Source organism: Drosophila sulfurigaster, chromosome X (genome assembly GCF_023558435.1).
Source record: "Drosophila sulfurigaster albostrigata strain 15112-1811.04 chromosome X, ASM2355843v2, whole genome shotgun sequence".
NCBI classification, from domain to species: domain Eukaryota; kingdom Metazoa; phylum Arthropoda; class Insecta; order Diptera; family Drosophilidae; genus Drosophila; species Drosophila sulfurigaster.
In genome coordinates, this window is record NC_084885.1 from 18,413,925 (window position 1) to 18,436,592 (window position 22,668).

Here is a 22,668-nt window from a genome sequence, read left to right on the forward strand (position 1 = left end):
GTCGAGCAGATTTCTTTTGCGCAAATTGAATTATAATAATCATAATTATAATTATAAGATATATAAACACAAGTTCTCAATGATTTTTAGAATAAATTTTCTAATTTAAAATATAACAAATATTCAAGATTTCAAAATTTAAAATTTCAGTTTATAAATATAATAATTCATAGAATTATTATTGTAGAATTTTAATAATAATCTAATAATCAGAATAGTGATATTTCATTATAAAATTTATATATTTGGTTGTGGTAATATAATTTTAATATAAATTAATTGAATCAATATAATTAAGTGATTTACTATTATAATTAAATATTACCACTGTGATCATTAGTGTTATAAAAATCTACAATAATTCTCTTTTCTATAACAAAAAGTTTATTATAACTATTTGTGAAATTTAGGAAGTCAAATTGTATAAAATAAATTCTATTCTTGATTTTAATAAGCTACATTAAGTTATGTTAATTTTGTTGTAGTAATAATAATAATAATTGCAAATAATTTAATTTCAAATAAAAGATATTGTAGTTTGGCAAAATACGAATTAAATTTGAGCATATATTTGTGAAAAGGGAAATTTAATATTACAAAATACATTTTTTTTTTCTTCGTAAATTTAGTTTGTTTCTGAAGTCTGCAATAAAAATAATATAGGGGCAGTATTTTTTTTAATGTCGAATTTTTTTAAATGAAACTAAATAATGGTTTTGATCTGATTTGGATTTATCGATTTGTAAATCTTAAATCTATAAGCCCTATATGAAGTAAGGCTATTTTTCAGCACACTTACTTTTCCGTCTGCCCGTCTGTCCGTCTGTCTGTCTGTCCGTCTGTATCAACAGCTGGATCTCATCGAGCTGCAGAGCTGTTGACCTCAAACTTGGCATACTAATTAAGCTGCAGCATATGCAGCTCCAGCGCATATCCTATATCATTTGCCACGCCCCAAAACGCCCGATAACAGGGGCATTACAGTGCCCGAAACATTAATTTAACAGGACAGCGTGCATTTATGTTCACATTAACAGCAGTTCGTCTGCCGAGAGTTGTGAGTTAATTATGATGGAAGACATGGCTTTAGCCTTGTCGCTTTTCGTACACCCCAAAGGCTTCAAAAGTGGGCGGACTTGTGTCGTGTTAGTATACTTTTTTTCTTTTCTTCTCTTTCGGTTGTATTTTATTTTTGTATTTCTTTGGAATGTGATGTCTTGGACACAACTGTACTGTACTGTGTGAGCAGCAAGAGCAGCTACCGCGGGCAATATGACAAGAGTTTTGGAAGGCTGAGACTAAGGCGGAGGTTGTCCTGTACCTGCAGTGGGCGTGGCAACGGAAGCAGCCGCTCGCAATGTGCCATTTAAACTGGAGCCAGGACGAAGAAGAAGAGTTTGTGCCTCATCTTCTTGTGCCTCATCGTCTGCGTCTTAATGGCGTGTCATTATTATGAGCAGCAACAGCAGCCGCAGCAGTCGAGGCAGGTGCTGCAGATGCTGCAACCCAAGCAGGTGCGGGGGGGAGCGGGGGGTTGCAGAAGGAGGAGGGACAGCGGAACGGGTTGGTCGAGCGTCTGGCCTGCGACAGTTTGGGGCTCGAATTGAAATTTAAACGATGGCGCAAACAAAAAAAATAAAAAGGCCAAACAAAACGAAATCGAAAACGAAAACAAAAACAAAAACCAAAAGCGAACGAAACGCAAAGCGAAAACACAAAAGCGCGCACGGAATTCCAAGAAACGGCCGCCCGGACTGTCGCAAGTCCCTGCCCCAAGTCCTTGCCCCACCTGCACCTGCACCTCCACCTGTCCCTTGCCACATTCCCCTACTGCAATATCTCTCTATCTGTGTGTTGTTGTTGTTGTTGTGGCAGCGCCTTGACGCACATAAATCGCAACGAGGCTCCCATTTGAAAGTCATTATGGGGCAGCAGCAAAAACAGCGAGAGAGAGATGGATGGGGTAAGGGGTAAGGGGGAAGGGGGAAGGGGAGTGGAGTAAAGGAGAAGGCAGGCAGGCGCGTGCAGCTGCCTGGTGGCCACTTGTTAACGCAAGGAGCACGAAACCGGACTGCCTACACACCGCAGACATCGACGACGACGACGACGACGACGATCCTCGACGCAGTTCTCGACGCTGATTTAAAACATCTGACAACAAAAGTAAAGCGCGAAATTGACGCAGGTTTCTTGGCTGTTGCTGTTGCCGTTGCTGTGCCTGTTGCTGTTGCTGGTGTTGTTGCGTGTGTTGAAAATTAATGCGCATTCCAGGCAAAAGGCTGGCTGGCTGGCCGTCGAACGAGGCAACTGCAAACAACAGCAACAGCAAAACAAAAATACAACAAAAAACCAAAAAAAACACGGCAAACCAGCGAGAGCATAAAAAACAAACCAGAACAGAGCAAATGAATGGCGTTGCAAGAATGTGTTGCAAGCACACACACACACACACTCAGAGAGAGAAAGAGTCACAGCCACAAATGGAGTCGGAGCCCCGACTTTGGGAACTGGGAACCGGGAACTCGCAATGGCAATGGCTATCGGTTTGCTATACCCGTTCTATCCATGACATTGAAGGGCATCACAATTGCTTGGCAAACGGAACAAAAAAAAATAAGTACACAGCTAGACAACAGAATTCAATGAGTTGAGTGGAAGACATTAGCAGCTATCTCTCTCTCTCTCTCTCTCTTTACTGTATAATTAAATTTAGTATTTAAATTTAGTATTTAATTTAGTATTTAATACTAGATTTAATATAATAAAATACAGAAAATAATAATAATACAGAAATAAAAACTTTGAAAGACCTTGAAGACTATAATCAGTAAATAAAATGACAATATTCGTGTGTATAAATAACAAAATTACTTTTTAAATTCCCTCAAATCAGTTTATTTCGAATGTAGTATGATACTTCATCGATACACCAAATATGACCTTCGGCATATTTTTAGTATTTTTGCGGTATATGGTTTGGAATATTTTAAGAAGAATACAGCACTGTTTTGCTATTATGCAAAACAAAATAGCGAGTATCTCAGCTTTCTTACTTGTTTGAAGTGTATCGGGTATCTTAGAGTCGAGCAAACTCGACGCAACTTGTTTGCTGTTGTGACTGCGCAACTGGGGAAAAGATCAACCTCAGACTGTGACTGCGACTGCAATTCGCTGGCCAAATAGCAATCAAAATATTTTTGTAATAAAAGATGAACTGCATTACCTGCTGCATAATTGCAACTGAATGTGCAACATGTTGCACGTCAACATGTGAAATGGAGAGCATTCTATGCAGATTGCCTTTAAGCCCTTTTGCGTTTCTTCCATTTCCATTTCCATTTCCAATTCCATTCACATTTTTTATGCGCAGTTTGCATCTTTATTACTTCAACGAATCGATTTCAATTCAAAGCTTCGATCATTTTTTGATTGTTTATTCCAGTATGTTATATACAAATACTGAAATGTCATTGTACAATTTGTATTTTTATTGACAAATTTCAAAATTACTTTTCAAATTATCGAATATTAAGATGCTATATAAAATATATTTAAGAATTGTGGTAAATATTTAGGCCATATTTATATGTTATATCAATGTATCAAAGTATTTGTATTTTTTGTGACTTTTTAAAATGACTTTTAAAATATTTTTAGATTTATGTATATTCTAAATATTTGTATATTTGTTTTAAATGGTGGCGAATTTTAAGATGGATTTTACATTTAATAAAATTTTAGATTCAAATAAATTATATATATATATTTTTTTTTTTATGTTTTTAAATTGAAGTTCTCTGAAGCTAATTTTTTTTTTTCGAAATTTCAATGAAAATAATTAAAATTATTCTTAATTTTTTGTTACATTTAGCTACAAGCCATAGTAGCTACGATTACTAAACAAAAAATAAAGTTAAAGAAGACATACAAAGTTATTTTTGTTGAAATTAGCATTACTTTCAAAATAAAGTGATTAAAATAATTATTATTTTAAACGTAGAGAAATCTAGCCTTTAATATGTTGATAACATGTTTTTTTAACAATTTCAACATGTTGCTAACGCTTCGAATGTTGCCAACGCCAAAGTGCAGCTAATGCAAATGTTGCTAATGCTTAATGTTAATGCATTTCGCCTGCTTCATTCATTGTTGGCCACTAATTTGATTAGTCACACACTGACAAAAGCAAAAACAAAAGCAAAGGCCACACACACGCACAAACTGGGTGGAAAAAACAACTTTGGCTGAGGCTGATTGTTGTTTTGGCTTTGGCTTTGGCTTTGGCTTTGAATGAGCAGAGAGCAGAGACAACATTAAAACACATAGAATAACAGTTATTAATCAAATGAAATGCCAAATTAAACAGCATAAATTAAGAGACAGCACGAAAAACACATGTTTTGGCCTCAGCAGCAACAACAACAACAACATTAGCAACCAGTAACTACATAGAAGTGAATGGTAACTTTGTAGTCGTTGTTTAGCGGCTTCTTCAAATGTTTGCTTGTCGAGAAATTAGCATAAAACTGTTAGAAATTAGTGAAGGTGCCACAGCGAGGCGGGACAAAAGATGCGTTGCAAAATGGGCGTGACCCACGAAAGCAAGTAGCTACCGCCACCGCCACCGCCTCCGCCCCCGTCTCGCAGACCTGTTAATATGTGTGTGTGTGTGTCTGTGTGCCGCGTATTTCATTAAATGCTGTCGAGGGCGTAACGCGACAACGATGATGACAACAACAACAGCAGCAACAGCAGCAGCAACAACAACATTTGTTAGACTTAACTGTTGTTGTTGGCCATTAAGCAGAGGCAGTTAACAGCTTGTAAAACACTAACACCTGCTACAAGTTGCTCTTGCTGTTGTTGTTGTTGTTGTTTTTGGTGTTGTTGCTGCACAGAGAGTTCAATAAAACTTGAGAGCAGCAGCAGCATCGACAGCAGCAACTATTGCTGCCAGCAAAAGGAGCAATAGAAAAATCACGAACAACAACAATAACAACAAAATGGAACTATACAAACAAACAAATAGACAACAACAACAGCAGATTAAACACACACACACACACAGATACACAGAGGTTCACACACACACACACTCACTTAAAGATATGGCAAAAATTCTTGAGCAATGGAACCTGTTTCTGTAGACTAAAGACTGAAAACTGAAGATTGAAGAAGACCGGAACCAGCAGTCGAAGATGCTGCACAGGAGCGCAGCGCGGTGAACAGCGCGCCCAAAACAAAAGCACAGCAGCTACGCTGGCGTTTTAAGCGCCACAGCAGTCGTGGGAAGGGGATGGAAGGGGAGAGAGAGAGAGAGAGAGAGAGAGAGAGATAGAGAGGGGGAATGCATGTAAACGAGTTCGAAATCTGCATTCCAGCAACAGGATTTGAACTTAACTGAAGCAGACAAGTTCCCTTCGCTCTCTCTCTCTCTCTATCTCACTCTCGCGTTCTCTCTATCTCTCTGAATTTGCACGCCCCACCTGTTGAATGCAGCTGTTGAGCTGCAGCCGCACTTTTCCCCCTCTCGAGGGGCATCTTCAGGGCGAGCGTTTTGGAACGCTGCGTGGGCAACGAGAACGATTTGTATTGTTTGGTTGCCTTTCGTTAACTCCCCACCGCTCTCTCCTCAACAGATCATGAAAACTATAGCTTCGACTTATGTTTATGGGCGCGGAGCAGCGTGTGTTGCACGCCCACATACACACACACACACAGTGCATGTTGCATGCTGCGTGGGCGCCTGCATGAGCCAGGATTACGTTTATTAAAATTGTGGCAGTGACTTACCTTTTTTGTTAGCCGCGTTCTGGCTTCAGTGTCACTTCACTACAGCCCACTCTCTCTCGCTCTTACTCTCTCTCTCTCTCTATCTGGCAAACTCTTTTGTCTTCTCGCTCACTCGGTCGTTGGAACTGTCTCTTTCCGGTTGAACTTAGGATTGCATTTTAGCGCACACAGCACACAAAGGCAAAACTGCAATGGAAATAAGGGCAAAAATAAGATAAATGTTTTCAATCGTTCAACAAAGTATATAGATACGATGGGGAAAAGGGTAGATAGAGTAGAGGGGTAGGGGGGGAGGTGTGCCACACACATAAATATTGAAAATAGATGGCACTTTTAATGAATTTCTAAATAATTGAGGCCTAAAGTGGCACAAAAAAAGCTCAGCGACAGGCAAATAAATGCGAAGACTATAAATAAAATGCCGAAAATATCAAAAGAGAAGAGCGACAAACTTGGAAAAAGAAGAAGCATCAAACGAAAGACTAAATACACGAAGATCTAGACATTAGGGTTGCTCTTAAAAAAATATACTATACATGATATATGGTATATTATTGCATAATGTGATTTGGGGAAATAAAAGTGCATTGCTCTAAGTAAATATACTATATATGATATTTGGTATATTAGTGTATAAAGTGATTTGGGAAATGTAATTGCATTGCTTTTAAAAAATATACTATACATGATATATGGTATATTACTGCACAATATGATTAGCGAAATAAAATTGCATTTGCCTTATATAATCATTAGTTTTTTGTTGTTTTCACAGCAGTTAAATATATAGTATAATGTCGGTGATAATTGTTTTATTGCAAAACTGACTAAATTTATGGGGAAAAAATAAAGTAATAAAAATCCACGCCAAATGAATTCATTCTTTGCGATTTATTTCCGCTTCAAATTGCCTTTCAACAGAGATTAAAATTCGCCTAAAATATATGTGTGTGTGTGTGGGATCTGTGTTCATCTTCAACTTTTGGCTGTTTATGTGCATAAATCAGTTTATTTGGAATTCAATATAGTGAATGCCCCCAATGTCTGAGGGCTACATTTTAAGTCCCTTTTAGTGTTTGCTTGTCCATTTAAAAACACATAAAACTAAGAACACCAAAAAACATAATGCTCTGCATACCTGGTTGGGTGGATGCCCCAAAACTGAGTGTGTGTGTGTTTGGAACGTAGAACATGTCATAAATATATCAAATCATTTTTAGTTGAATGACTAAAAAATGTGGCAAAAATACATAAATAATAAACAAGCAGAGAGCGAGAGCGAGAGAGAGAGAAAGAGAGCGGAAGAACCTCGCGGAGGTCTCAGCTCTTCATTTGGTGCATTAAATATGCTTTTAATTAATTTATGTTTTGTGATTTGCCCCACGTAACGCCATAGTCTCCACCTCCTTCACCCCCCTCCGCTTCTAATCACCTTCACTCTTCCCCCTCCCACATGATGCTTGGCATGCAGTTGTTGGCCCATAATTTCAAAAATATTTTGAAATGTCGCCAAGTCGAACAGCGCGTGAAAACAAAAACGAACAACGACAGCAACAAATACAACAAATACAACAGGGCAACATTATAATAACAAGCAAAATTTAAAGAAACAACAACGAATTTGTTGTTCAAACGGCCGAAAAACGGAACAACAATAAAAGAAAAGCACACAAAAATTCAGCGCCACCCCCAACACAAAAATAGCCAACAACTTGTGTGTGTGCGTGTGTGTGTGTGTGTGTGTGTGTGCGGGTGTGAGAATTTACTTTAACGTGCATGTGTATGTGTATGCGTGTGTGTGTGTGTACTGTATGTGTTAACGACAGTTGTCATTTTTCATAAATATTTTTCAATTTTCCTTTCCTTGAGCGATGCCAGCAAATACGAAAAAAAAACGAAAGCTCGACTAGCGAATACCCTGTACTAAGAAAACTGGAGAAATTCAATAATTATACAACATTTCCGCCAGAAACTTTGAATAAATTTCGTTAAAAACGCAAATATATACCAAAGAAAACTATTTTTTAATGTAATATAATGTAACTTGATTTTGTGGAATATAATTCTCATTATAACCAAATGTTTCGTTTCAAATTTAATTTCTTTCTTGAGATTATAATACGGTAAAATGATTATTAGCATTGAAACAGCTTGGCAATAACTATAAAATTAAAAGAATCGGCAGCTCAATTAGTTTGCATGCTAATGACATACTTTAAATACAGAAATAATTTAAAATTCAACAATTTGAATATCTAATATTAACTCAATAATATTTTTAAAATATTATAAATATAAATATAATAAATATTTAAATAATAACTATTGTTTATATTTGAAACATTATTAGAATAATATGAAGAGAAATTTTGCAAGTGTGTTTAAAAAAGAGAAGAAAATGGGAGCTGACCAATTTCATCTTTGCTATTTAAACAGATTAAATAAATGATTAATATATAATAATACATACATATATAAAATTTTGAGAGAAAAGAGAATTTATAAAAATCCAAGAAATGTGGGCTAAAAATTAAAGTAATATTATTTTAATAACAGCTAAATTTGCATCTAATTTATATGATTAATATTTAATGAAAATCAATTCATGCCAGCAACATTTTGTGTGGTTGTCAATAAATGTTGCTAGCAGCTAAATGTTGTTAACTGCAATTGACTTGTTGCCATATCTAATGTCGATGATGACGATGTTGATTGCGATGACAATGACGATGATGACAATGACGATGATGACGATGACGATGACGATGACTCATTGCAATCGCCGCACACGATTTTCGAGTCATTTTTTATTGGTCAAGCAAATTAGAAATAGCTGCAACAGCAACAGCTACAACAACAACAACAATATTAAAAAATGACAGTGCAGCTTTTATTTGTTGGTCGCGTTGTGTGGGCGTCTGAAGCACGCAGCGAGGCAGCGATTGCTGCTGCTGAGGCTGCAACTGTTGGTGTCGCATCGCTTTTATTGCCGATGGCAAGATTCTCACAGCTGCCTTTTACTTTTGTCATAATTAATGCACACGGCATGCAATTTCTTGCCAGCGCTTTTCTTGTCGCTGTTATTACTATTATTATTATTAGCACTTGCAGGGCCCTTGCCGCAGCGACTGCAACAAGCAGTTGTTGTGGCAGCAACATATTTGCCCTGTGGCATAGCGAAGCATTTGAGCTAATTTGCTGTTGTTGCTTTTGATCGCATTCCATGGGTGAAAGCCTGCCTTGAGTCAGAGTCAGAGTCGCTGTTGCAGTTGCAGTTGCCGTTGCAGTTGGAATCGTAGTCCGAGCCACATGCCACATGCCACATTTACATCCATGACATTCACATGGACACGCGCCCGCTGGCAGCAATTGCAGCTGTGGCCTAGCAACATGCAAAAACCACAACGAAAGAAGCAAAAGAAAGAAGCATGCAGCAAACATGCTCCAAAATTTATGCGTTCCTCCTTAAGCCGCTCTTGGCGACTTTATTCCACTGTGAGTGTGTCTGTCTCTTTCTGTTTCTGTGTCTGTGTTGTGTGTGTGTGTGTGTTCATATAAGGAGAGCGACTGCAGCTTCGTTCACTTCCAGTTTAATTTGCTCTCTCTCGCTCAGACTCTGTGTGTGTCGCTCTCATTGTCTCCTCGCTTTGCCAGCTGTTCTGCATTCTTCTTTGCACATTCCCATTTTTGGTGTGCTTAGCTTTGCTCTATTTGCCCTTTATTCCCCCATCTCCCCTCCCTTCCCACCAGTCCCATCATCTCTTTCACTGTCTCGTGTCATTTGCATGCTTCTTCTTATGCATTTTTCAAATGCTTCGCTTTTGCTACGCCGCTCTCATTAAAATCAAAAAAAAGCTCTCTGCGACGCGGGCGGCGACTGCGCAGTCGGCGTTAGCCCACCATGTTCAGTGATTGCTATCGTTGACATTGTTGTTGCCGTTTCATTGCAATTTATTTGATTTTCATTGCATTAAATTTCTGTTGTCTGTTGTTCGGCTTTGTGTTTGTTGTGTTGTTGTTGCCTTTTGTTTTGGCTTGTGCCTTTGTTTTTGGTGCGTCGCCATCTTTGATTTCGATCTTGGAATTTCAATTTGCATTCGGTTTCTGTTCGTTGTGTGTTTTGTTGTTGTTGTGGTTGTTGTTGTTGTTGTTGCTGTCGTCGTTGCTGCCCCCTCTCGTCATGTTCTTCTGCTCTTTGGCATTGCACAACATTTTTGATGCCACCTAACGAGCTTCTTCTCAAGCAATTCATCATAAACAGCTGTCATCTCTCTTTCCCCTCGCTCTCTCTCACCACTCACTCTGCGCATCATTAAGATATTTTTGTAACAGTTTCCGCTGGTTTCAAATTTGAATTTTTAGCTGGACACCCTCACCTGAGTGCCACGCCCACGCCTTGAGGCGACGCCACATCCACCACATCAGAGTGTTTCCCGCATTTTCCTAGCATTTTTCTTGATTTTCATCTCGAGGCTACCGCATCATATGGGCACCTCTTCTAATGGGCCACCTAATGAGCTGCACACAATCTGCTTTAGAATCTCGTGCCCACGTTGCACGCTCCACGCTGCACAGTGGACAGTGGACAGTGGGCAAATTGTGCAAATTAATATGAGATCCATCAACAATATTTTGGCTTTTTGTTGGCACAGCCAGATAGAAACAGGAAATGCAATAGTCCACCGAAAAGAAAACAGCAACAGCGTGTCCATTTTATCTGGCAGTCGAGTCGCGTCGCGACGCGTCGCGTCGTGATCGCTGGCGGCGCTGCCGCACATTCACTTGCCACTTGCCGCACAGTTGCCGCATGTGGGCCAAACATATAAAAATAATTCTTTTCGCACGACAGCAACAGCGGCAGCAGCAGCAACAGCAACAGCAATTGCCGCACACCTTGCTGCCGGCTGAAAAGCCACCTCCGCTGCTGCTGTGCCACATGCCACATGCCTCATGCCGGTGCCGTTAATTTTCATATTTTTTTTTTTGGTTTGTTGCCGCCAGTTGGCAAACGGCCACGAGACGCCAACAACAACAGATACAACGATGACGGCGTCGATGACGATGACGACGACGACGATGCAGACAACATTGCTGCTGTTGGTGCCACCGGGTGGCATCAAATTGGCCCACATTCAGCTACATTTTGTTTTTATTTTGAATAACCAATAGGTCTGTCTACGGAGCATTTCAATTCAGATATAAAGATATGCTTCGTCAAGTTGAAAGCTATCGATCTTTCGTTAAAAAAAAAAAAAAACACTAATATTAGTAGCGATTATAACGGTATCGAAGCTATCGAATGACAATCGATATCCAATAGGCATATCTACTGGGCATTTCAATTTACTTGTCAATTTAAAAGCTATCGATCTTTCTACTTTCGTTAAAAAGTTTATACAAAACACAAATATTAGAAGCGATTATAACGGTATAAGCTATCGAATGACAATCGATATACAATAGGCATGTCTACAGAGCATTTCAATTTAGATATAAAGATACGCTTCGTCAAGTTGAAAGCTATCGATCTTTCGACTTTCGTTAAAATGTTTAAGCATAAGACACTAATATTAATAGCGATTATAACGGTATTTACTAATCCGTAAACTATCGACTGACTATCGATAATTCATCGCACCAAAAATATCCTGCATGTAGCCAAATGTTGTTCAATTTGAGAAAATATTTCGCAGGTGATCGTCTGTAGTTTAACCGGGAATAGGAAGGTTCCAAAAACATTTAAAGTACAGCAAATCAATCAAGTTTTAAACAAAAAATGAAGAGTAGATTAATATTCAGTTGGGTAAAGATTTAACCTCAGACTGTTTAAATCAATCGATCATTAGGTTCTATGGCGATATTCATAAGATACTGATTTCCTATTCTGTTGCTTTTGTGACTTCATCATTTAAAGATATTCTTATGCAATATTATATTTTTAGTTTCAATTGTAAACACAAGTATATAAAGAGTATTACAAAATCAACTTGGTGAAATCTTACACGTTATAAAAATAGAAGCAGATGTTGAGATTTGAAGGTATATTAAACATGACAATAATTACGAATCAATGGTAAAAATTCAAGATTTGTGATTGTATAGAAGATTTATGTTTACGTAGTATAAAAATTGATGAAATACTGAAAACTATATTCTAATTCAATATGTTTTCATAAAAAAAGAGTATTAAAATATTCGATATATGATAATTACATTCATTATATGTTTACTATGTTATGAAGTAGTAATTTCTGCATTTGGCAAAAGGGTTGTCTCATTGTTTTTTGAGTTTCAGAGAGGGAGAGTTGGGGTTGCGAGGTTGCTGGGCTGCTCAATTTGCGTCAGACACAACAGTTGTTGTTTTTTTGTGCATATCATTTTGCTGTTATTTTTCATTTCATTTTGGTTTTCCGCTCGTTTTGGCTTTCTTGTTGTTGTTGCCGTTTGTAACTTAAAACGCGAGCCAAGTTCTTCGGTTACCTGCGGGCAGAGACAGCAACAACAGAAATAGAAACAGCGAAGAAACAATGGCCAGCTATTGTCATTGTTGCCTTCCTGTGGCCTGGGCCTAATATGTTCATTAATTTTAATTATGCATAAATAGCCAGAGCCAAAGAATCACAGCAACAGCAACAACAGCGAACCAAACGGCACACAAAATCAGAAACTCTAAAGCAGAAAGCAACACTGACTCGAAATCATCATCGAAAATTTGATACATCGCAACAGCTCGAGAGATGGGTGAAGAAGAGGAGGAGGCGGAGGAGGAAGAGGACAACTATTGGGCTTTTGTTTCGACGGTTTTTGGTTGGATTCCTGTGTTCTGGACACACAGCAACGTCAGTTCAGTTTTACTGAATGGGACGCCGCCAGAAACGTGCCTCGATATCGGTTTACAGTTTCATTATAAACTCAGCGAGTCTCGAGTGCAAAGTGTATATGAAAATGCACACAGAGACAAAGAAAAAACCAAAAAAAAAAAGAGAGAAAAAAAAGTGCAGTCTTACTGTAATCCAAGAAGATACAGATTGTGAATATTGTTGCCAATTTCGTCATCGAGCGAATTGAACTTAATGCGTGACTCGAAGTCGCGTGTGGCACAAGAAGGGGGCAAAGACTGAAAGAGAGGAAACAACTCAATCTGGCGTCTGGCCAAATATAAACTAAACGTGACATAAAAATCACAAAAACTCAAATTAATTATACAATTAAGCACGCGTCTTCGTCCGGTTGTTGTTGCTTTTGTTGTTGCTGTTCTTGTGGCTATCGTTCTTGTTGTTGTTGTTGTTGCTGTCATGCTGATAGACGCTGCTAATAATCATAAACAATTACATGCAACAATGTCTGCATTAACACCAACCAACAACAACGAACATTCATTAAGTGGCAATATCAATTTGATAGCATCGCAAAGTTGCAGTTTTTATGCTTATGCACATGCCACAGAGTGTTGCACACTCGAGTGTTGCATGGGCAAGTGTTCTGCAGAAGCCCTTTTGCCATGTCTGTGAAATGTGAAATGAAACCAAAGTGAAATAAAAACAAGAGACGAAGTTCAAGATTTCCCGCTTGCCTTCCAAAATTCTCATGAAAAATGCAATTGATGCTGAACGTGAGGCATGCAGCGGCCAAATGGCGCGTGGCACAAACCAAAGCATCAACATCAAGAACAGCCCACAGGAAATTTGAAGCTTGCCTTCACTTGATTGAAACAAGTATTGCAAAAATCAAGTCTGATCAAATGTACAAATTTCTTCAGAAATTATTGCTTCATATTTGATTTTATTCATGACAATTGAATTAAGTAACGTATTTATACGAAAGATTAGAAACACTTTGCAAACTCAATAACAAAAAAAACAAAACAAAATACTTAAATGTTTTGCTTATCAAACGCCTTCAAAATGCTCAAGGGACTTTCAAAATGAATTTTAATTGAAATTTCAAAAATATTTTTTGGAGTAAAGATATGATATTTGATTATAATATAAAAATCGAATCATAATCTTAATTGTATAAATTAACTTTTGTTTTAATACGCTGCTGAATCGATTTATATTTCAATTTTTCAATTTTACACAGCTATTCTCATGAATTATTATAAACTTTGAGTTGGAGAGAGAGTCAAAAGAGTGTTGATCAGCAACTCGAAATGATGATCTCATGCCAATTACATATTCATATATTTAATAGTTACGATTCGCATATGACATTATTATCATTGGCACTCCCTTAGCGTATTACATAATTTCGAATTCTTGTTCTTCTCCTTTTTGAAATTCGAGCCAAACGATCATTCAGTAATTTAACACAATTCTTTGCGTCATACTAATTGATTATAATACTAAACAATTAAGGAAAATTACAAGTTTTCTACAAAGAAATTTTCGTTTAAAATATGGCAAATATTTTGAAAGAAGTGTCCTTTATAAGTTTGGATAATATTGTGTATATTTGGTAATATATGTTTTAAGATCTTAAACTGCGAAATTTGTTTCGATTCTAAAGGGAAGTATCGAGCTATTTCGAACATTCTCTTTTTAGTGTTTCGGATCGGATCTTAAGTTTTTAGCTTTTTTTTTTGATTTTTATGTATAGCATTTTAGTTTGAATTATTATCGGAAAAATGTAAAAGCCAAAACACGATACAGTCTCATCATTCAACGTTCCTCAGGCGCCGCTTGGCTTTTGTATGTTTTTTTTTTTTTTTTTGTGTGTGTGTTTTTGGTTTTTTATTTCAAATGCGATGTGTGTATGTATTTGCGTCGTGGTTTTTATTGTCGCGCGGCTGCTCTTTCAATTTTATTAGATCATATTATCTATTTTGGTACGACAAATTTGTAATTTAGATCGACTCGACAACAACAGCAACAACAGAAACAGAAACAGCGACAGCGACACGGCACCTTACCAACCTTAGTAAGTGGGCAGAGAGTGAAGGGAAGGTGAAGGGGAGGGTTTGGTTAGGTGAATGGGTGCCCACTGAGAAAAGGGGTCTAACGGTTATGGGCTTTTAATTAATTGGCATTCTGTTATTTAATTGAAGCCACCGAAATGAAACAACCAACAACAGCAGCTCAGCTCAGCTCAGCTCCCACAGTTAGTGATGCGTAAATACGACGAACCTCGTAACCCCGCTGCTTCCTCCCCCACCGACCCCTTGTTGATCGACTGCTCCAAATTCTGCAGTCTCAATTGAAAGTCGGTTAGTTGATTGAATGAACGAAATTGAAACGCAAACACAACTGCGAGAATTTCTTGTTGAATTCTTACAATTTGATTTGTCGTTGTTCCTGTGTTTGTTGTTGGCAGAGAAGAGACGAAGAGGACAGAAGGGTGGCGATGGGGTACGACTAAAGTAGAGTATATAGTCTTGATCGATCCCATATGGCAGCTCTTTGGGGTTCTCTCCGACTTATCGCTGCTGCTGTTTGTTGTTGCTGTTGCTGTCGAACGTTTGTTTTTCACATGAAATGCAATAAACCCAATTTAATTTTTGTTTTTATTTGTTTCATTTATTTACTCGCCCGGACGTGAGAGACTCGCTGGCATACGTGTGTGCATGTGTGTGTGTGTGTGTGTGTGTGTGTGTGTGTCTCGGCTCCATTCTTCAGCTGTAGTTGTTGTTGGCACGCCTTATCAGCGAGTTAAATCAACCGACAACATTGTTTTTATCACATAACGTAAACCAAACTTTTGACTTTGAATCGAGGCAAGTAAAGAGTGTGCTTAGAGCTTATCTATAAGGTTCGCTGCCCTCTTCTCTCAGTTCCCTCCCTCCTTCGCCACCCATATAATATTTCTCGCCGTACTTGAAACAGATTTGGAGGGCAAACAGTTGCCCCAGCTGTCGACACAGGATGTTGTCCTTGGCCCCCGAGTCGGACGAGTCGGAAACAATTAGCAGCGAAGAATGGAGTGCTTTATTCCCCTCCTCAACGCAACTCCACTCAACTCAACTCAACTCCAGTCGATGCTCAATGATCGCAGTGAGCGACGCCTTGGAATGCAGTCAACTGGTTATTGCTGTGTTGCGGTGTTGTTGCTCGTTTCCAGAGAAATGAAACGGGCTGTGGGCTAAGCGCGAATGGTAAAGGCAAAGGCAACGGCAAAGGCAAAGGTAAAGGTAAATGGGTAAAGGCAAAGAAAAACAATCAATGAAAAGGTTGCTCTTGACTCTGACTCTCTGTCGGGCCCCAACTTGTTGACCATTCCCCCTATCTATCTATCTCATTCCTCATTCCTATCCAACTCTATCCACATCCCATTCTATATCCCATTCCCATTTCCATTCCCATTCCCGTTTGTGTCTTTGGTATGCGCGCCAAGGTGAACCAACGAAAAAGTTGCAGCAGTGACAAAACGTGACTTGGACTCGACTCGACAAGCTGCCTCAGTCTCAGTCTTAGTCTCGGACTCAGACTCCCAACTTGCAGTTGGAGTAATACTACTTGGTCCGGTTGTGATGCAAATGCGGATGCAACAGCAACAGCAACAGCAGCAGCAGCAGCACCGACTGCATTTCATTGTTATAATAAAGCAGTTAAAATGTTGCCGATGTCGTCGAATGGCATCGTTAACCTTCAACATCTCTCTTTCTGTTCAACTCTTCATCTCTTACCCATCTGCCATCGTCTCAGGTAGCTATCGGTATCTTCTTTTTTTTTTTGTGGGCGTCATAAACGAGACAACCGTTGAACTTTTGCCTATTTATGAATGAAATGCGTTTGTGGTTTTTCATCTAAGTTACGTTTTGTTTTTCATTCATGAATGAATGCAACGCGCCAGCCAACGTATTGTGAGTTTAACGAGTCGAGTTTTCAATGCCCGTTGAACGCCATTTTGCATTTGTTGCTGTGGCAAGAAATAGTTGCCATGTTGCCTCAAGCTTATCACATGCTTCAATGCGTTCGCAGAACTCTCGAAAAAATCCCCATAAATGGCTCCCATGTCAAATTAACAACAAATGGGCAACAACATTTCCCCCCTTCGCCATCAACTCAATGCAATCATTGTCCCCCTTTCTCATTTCTTGTTTGTTCCGCCTGAATGCATCTGCTGCAATAACAAGTTCGCTTTTGGATAGTTAACCAATGTTCCGGTATAACTAGAAGACTTGCAGCTAATCCAAGTACACCAAAAAAAACCAATAACTTTTCAATATAGTTATGGACTTCAAATTTCTTCAAATTCAAGAATTATTTATACTTTTGGAAAGCTTGCAAATATTGTTATTTAATATACATTTCATTCTAGATTTTCATTTGGTTTTTAAGTAAAATATTCTACTATAATATTAACTTAAGAAAATTTTCATTTAGTTATGACGTTGAATATTAATTTATATTAACTTGGAGTAAGCTTCTCCATTCTTGATTCTGTTAGTTTTATTTTAAATTTTTTTTAAAAAATTGTAATTATATTTTTAATGTGAAAAACAATTACAAACAGCTAAAATTTCATAAGATTTTACTTCAATCTATCAGGAGAAAATATTTTCTATTTTAAAAGAAATTCTTTGTTACATTTCTACAGGACTTGAAAATAGTTTCCGACATCGGACAAAAACATATACATATACATATATTTTATTTTTCAGATTATTCTATTTTGTTATATTCTGTACTTTATAAAAAAAAAGTTGAGTAAATTTCATTGAGAATTGTCATTTAATTTAAAATGCGAAATATTTTTCTGAATGGATTCGCAGATTACTAAATAAAACAATAGCATACTTTTTTCATTTCCTTTTCTTTTTAGTCTACTTTCAATGATCGTAAGCTGTTGATCTTCAGATGAAAATTGTTTCACTTCACTGCACTTGAACTATTTAGGCCTTAAACTGTTTTTGTTTGGCAAAGATTGCAAGCCTTCTATGGACTAATCCTGCCAAATCCTTTCCTTTTGTGTTGTATGAATGGATTATTGTATCCTGTCAACAGAGTCTGACCTTGCCTAATCTATTCAATGGGTTGGAATGTTGGCTGCAAGAAAGGAAATGCTTCGGTTGGCAGTGTCAGCTTAGGAATTTGCAGAATGTGGAATGTTCATTCTTTTCTTTTTTTTCTTTCTTTTCCAATCACAATTCTAAACTGGCGCAGACTTTCAAAAAAAAAAAAAAATACAAATAAATAAAAGAAGCAGAGCTAGAGGAAGAGGAAGAAGTAGAAGGAGAGGCATAAAACAGCAAACGATGCCATGACTCGACGCGACTGGAGTCGAGTCTCAGTCTCAGTCTTAGACTCAGACTGAGTCTGAGTCGGAGTCGGAGTCTCGATCTCATGATGATGCTGCTGCTCAGTTGCCCAGTTGCTGGAATGGCGCCCGAGGGGGGAATCTGATGGAAACAAAATAAAAATGTGCGCTCACCGATTGCTTTCTACTCACGCAGTCGGCAGCGGAGATCGGCCAAAATGATCATTGGCATCGACACACAGTATATAGTATATATATGGTAGAAAGAAGTGCTCCGATTAGAGCAAAACTTGTGTCTGCTCGGAGAGTGCTCCAACTGCTGTTGCTGCTGTTGCTGCTGCTGTGGTGTCTGCTTATCATGAACGTTGATCTATGACTCGGCGCAACTTGGTGCGAGTTGGCGCGTTCGCTTGAACTCATTTTCTAATTGCCCACGGTAAGGAATGTCTGTCTATTCATTGTGGTTGCCTCTCAGCTCAAACAGTTACTCTGGTATGTGTTTATTAAGCTTCCTCCACCTCCCTTCCTTTATTTTATTTTTTGCCTTCATTGCCTTCTTCCCAAGCAGCTTTAATTACCAAACAGCGAGAGAGCGCAAGCGAGATACGTGCAAAGTTCGAATCTCAATTGGAATCTTTAAGTGCGGATCTTGTCGCCGTCATTTGCATGTGATTTTGAGTTCAACATCGGTAAAGGGAATATATACAAGTCGTGTACTGTACTGTGTAGTAATCGGTCGAGGTGTTTTTTGCTGCTGCCGCCGCCGCCGTCTGCTATTTTAATTGAGTTCACAAATGTGCTCCTCCAAAACTGACCCCAAACACAGCTGGCGGCCTCTATGCCGCTGACAGCTACGTGCTGCGATCACAGAGAGTGCCTAACCATTGAGAGATAGATAGATAGGGAGATAGCGAGATAGACAGATAGTTAGTTGGGCTCTTTGGATTATTCAATCTGTTCACATCATTGTGAGAAATTAATACATCATCAGAGAAATCAACTATGCCTTTCACGTCTCGCGAGACGCTGTGGGAAGGTTTCACATTGCCACTAATTAAAAAGTCAAGTAAGAAACACACACTACACACACACACACACACACACACCGTGCTGAGATCATAACTATTTCATTTTTCTCATCTTAGTTGGCAGCACAAGCTCTGCCTTCCCTACCCCCTCCCCCCACCACACATCCAATCCTGGCCAAGTTCCGAATGATTCACTCTCTTCTGCTCTGATTACTCTCGACGGTTCGCTGTCAGCAATGTCAGTGCAATCTTCAAGACGTCGTTGTCCTGTCCAACGGCTACCTAAGTAGTTAGTAGTTGTCTGTTATGATGTCGTCGACGACGACCTCTGTCTTCTACCTGTGTCAATGTCAACCTCAACGCTAAATTGCCGCTTATTAAATATCCCTCTCCGCCTTCCTTTTGGCTGTATCTTTTTTTTTTTGAATGAATGGGACGCGGTTGAGCTACTTTATCAGACTCGAATTCCACGTAACATTGTCTCTTGTCTGTTCTCTGTCTGCCGAAAATTATGACTTGTTTGGAAGTGCAAATAGCTCACTTCCTGCCTGTTTTCTGTATCTGTATCTGTATCTGTACCTCCCTCTAGCACTCTCTCTCTCTCTCTTGCTCTCTCTCTTCTCTAACTATCTATCTGTCGGTCCCTCCCTAGGTGTGCCGCCTCTGTCTGCCAATGTCTCGTCGCGCAGCCGCAAATTGCTCTGATTGCTGCTTCTATTGCTGCTGTTGCTGCTGTTGCTGCTATTGCTGCTGTTGTCGCCGTCACGGCCCGACGATGGTCGCTGATAAGGCCATCGTTACCATCACAGCCATACTGTTCTCTCGTCATTCCCCTTACCCATTCTCAAATCCCATTCCCATTCACATTCACATTCCCATTCTCAAATCCCATTCCCATTTTCGATATCCTCGCAGCGATAACGCGTCGTTCGCTACGTGCTACTGAGTTAGCTTTTGTTTGCTCTCGCCTTGCCTCTCCCCCTCTCTCTCTCTACCCCTTTCTCCTTCTCGTACTGCTTTTGGGTTCATTTCGGGGTTCTGATCTCAAGGTTTTCGAGCTGGCTGTACTTTCTGTTGTTCTTTTTTTTCTTGTTTTTTGTTTGGGGCTAATACGTGTGGGCGTGTCACAACATATGCTATCACATTACGTATATGGCTTGTAATGCGCTTCCGTTTTTTTTTTCCCCCCTTCTTCTCTTTTCTCAGAGGGTAATTGCCTGAGATGAAGACGAAGAAGCTGCGGCAAAGGCGCCGACAACGACAACAACAGCGAAGACGTCGCTTTGCGAACACCCGTTTTTCTTTTTATGTTCGGCTCATTTGTAGCCGCTACTTAAGGTCGCTGTGATTTGGTTGTTATTCGGTTTTGTTTTTGGTCTGTAGCGAGGTCGGGTCGTGTTGGGTCGGGTCGAGTCCAGCCAGCAATTACACTTCCGCTTTGTAGCAGGGGGCAGTGCAGAGGGCGGACAGCAAGGGGACTGAAAAATACCGAAAAAAGACCGAATCAAAAAAAAAAAAAAAAAACGAAACCCAAACTCAAACTCAAAGAAAACGCAACCCGCCAGCGTTTCATTCATGCAGACTCGCTGGCTCTCGATCTCGATCTCTTGTCCCCTCCTCAGCCTTCTCTCTCTCCCTCTCTATCTCTGAGTGTTTCTCCCATTCAGTGATCGAGCATTCATTCATTCGGTTTTTTTTTTCTGATTGCCACCTTTGGGCTTTTTGGGGCCGCCTCACGATAACCTCTCTCGCTCTCTGTCGGTCTGTCTCCCATCTGCTGCTCCAATGATTTGTCTGCCGTCTCTGCTAATGAACAGGCGGCAGCTACCTAGTGCAAAAAACCCAAATGCCGAAAAAAAAACCGAAAAAACGCCAACAGCTCTACGAGAAACCGGCAAACAAACAGAAATCAAATCCAATTTATGCTTGTTTTTACCTCTCTCTCTCTTTCTTTTTTTTTCTCTGTCTTCTCTTTAATATTATTATTTTTGTTTTTTTCTTCTTGGGGAAACATTAATCATAATTTTGGTGTCCGCTTGGCGAGCGTGAAATAATTTTTATGCGCCGTTTTCATGGAACCAAACCAAACCAAACCAAACCGAATGGAACGGAACGAACCCCAAATCCGAAAAGGTGTCAATCGCTAATTTGACGGCCAACTCGCAGCTTGATGGGAAATGCAGGCAGCAATCAAAGCTCACAGCTCAGCCAACAATTGGAATCGGTATAACAAGAGAGTTGCATTGTGTTTTTGCAATTAGCGAAAAGTAAATTGAATTGTTTGTTACCAGGCCAGGTCATTAGGTCAAAATCGCAACTCAAAATGAAATCAGGGCCAATGGCAAATTCCAATAGCTAAAGTTTTTGTTTTCATTTAATTGATAAAATTAAGTCAATTGTGAAATGTAAGTTTTTGAAAGAGAAATAATTCCAGCACAAATACGAATGATAAATAACATATATAACTCTTTATATATATATGAGCTACAAACAATATATAATAATGTGTATTTAAAGGATTAAACCAGTAGCTTCATTAAGGAAGATAATCTAAGCAAATCAAACTATCATTTTATCAATGGTCAAAGTAAGAGTTAACAAATCAATAAAGAAAAAGACAATCAAATTGTAAATATTGGTCTACTAAAATGTGTCAATATGTGAAATGATTAAACCTATCGCAACTATCAAAGAGATGCATGCATTCAGTAAAGTATTGCAGTCAAGCTTGATATGAAATTCCCAGACATATATGTATAATTTATTCTCAGTCATTCAATAAGCCAAGAACCAGGTTAAAAGATCTTCATGAAATCTTTCAACTCGGTAGCTGTCAGTGGACAGACAGAGGGACTATAATGGGCAAGGAGAGAAAGAAAGAGAGCGGGAGAGCGAGAGAGAGAGAGAGAGAGACCAGTTAACACAGACAATGATGACGTTGCAAGTGCACTGGGCAGCTGAATGACCAGCAAAAGGCTAAAAGGAGGGAGACTTTTTTTTTTTTGTATATTTTCAAAGATATGGGGATAGAATGATGGGAGGGGGAAGAGCATCAATGCGGGGGGAACCTGTTGCAGTTTTGTTTAGCCACTTGAAAAGCAATTTTTTGAAATTTATTTTCCATTTATTGCTTTATTTATTTTGTACCTTTTTCAGTGTGGGCCCAATTCTCATTCTCATTCTCGTTCTCAATCGCATTCTCATTCTCATTCTCATTCTTAGAGCTGTTCCCATTCTATCTGCTTATGCGATTAGAGTGTTGAACGAGGTCCAAAAGGAGCTCAGCTTGGCATTGCCATTGAGATTGGGATGCTGTTGATGCCGTTGATGGCAGTGTATTTATTTGTTTTTTGGGCCCAGAACTATTCACTAAAGGGCAACTTTAGTCTCTCAATGGGCGCAGCAGCGACGTCGACGTCGTCGTCGCCGTCGTCGTCGTCATCGTCATCGTCATCGTTGTTGTCGTTGTCGGTGTGGACAACAATCGAAAGTAATAATGAAATCTCATAAACTACAACAACAAGAGCAAGAGCAACAGGAACGGCAACAAATACAACACAAAGCATCAGGTCGCCGAAGTAGAAGAAGGAGAACAAGAACAAAACTGTCTGCGCCCTTTTTGCCTGTTGCCTTTTGTAACTGAGAATGCGAC

The 22,668-nt window shown here is 39.1% G+C and overlaps 1 protein-coding gene across 4 annotated transcripts in view; it reads right to left on the reverse strand.

The window, feature by feature from the left end:
- LOC133847938 (interference hedgehog) overlaps positions 1–22,668 on the reverse strand; it is a 35,359-nt gene that overhangs the window by 10,511 nt on the left and 2,180 nt on the right. For all 4 annotated transcript variants that reach the window (XM_062283270.1, XM_062283271.1, XM_062283273.1 and 1 more), the window contains exon 3: positions 5,794–5,979. The gene's annotated coding sequence lies outside the window, so the exon portion shown is untranslated. The remainder of the gene's footprint in view (positions 1–5,793; positions 5,980–22,668) is intronic.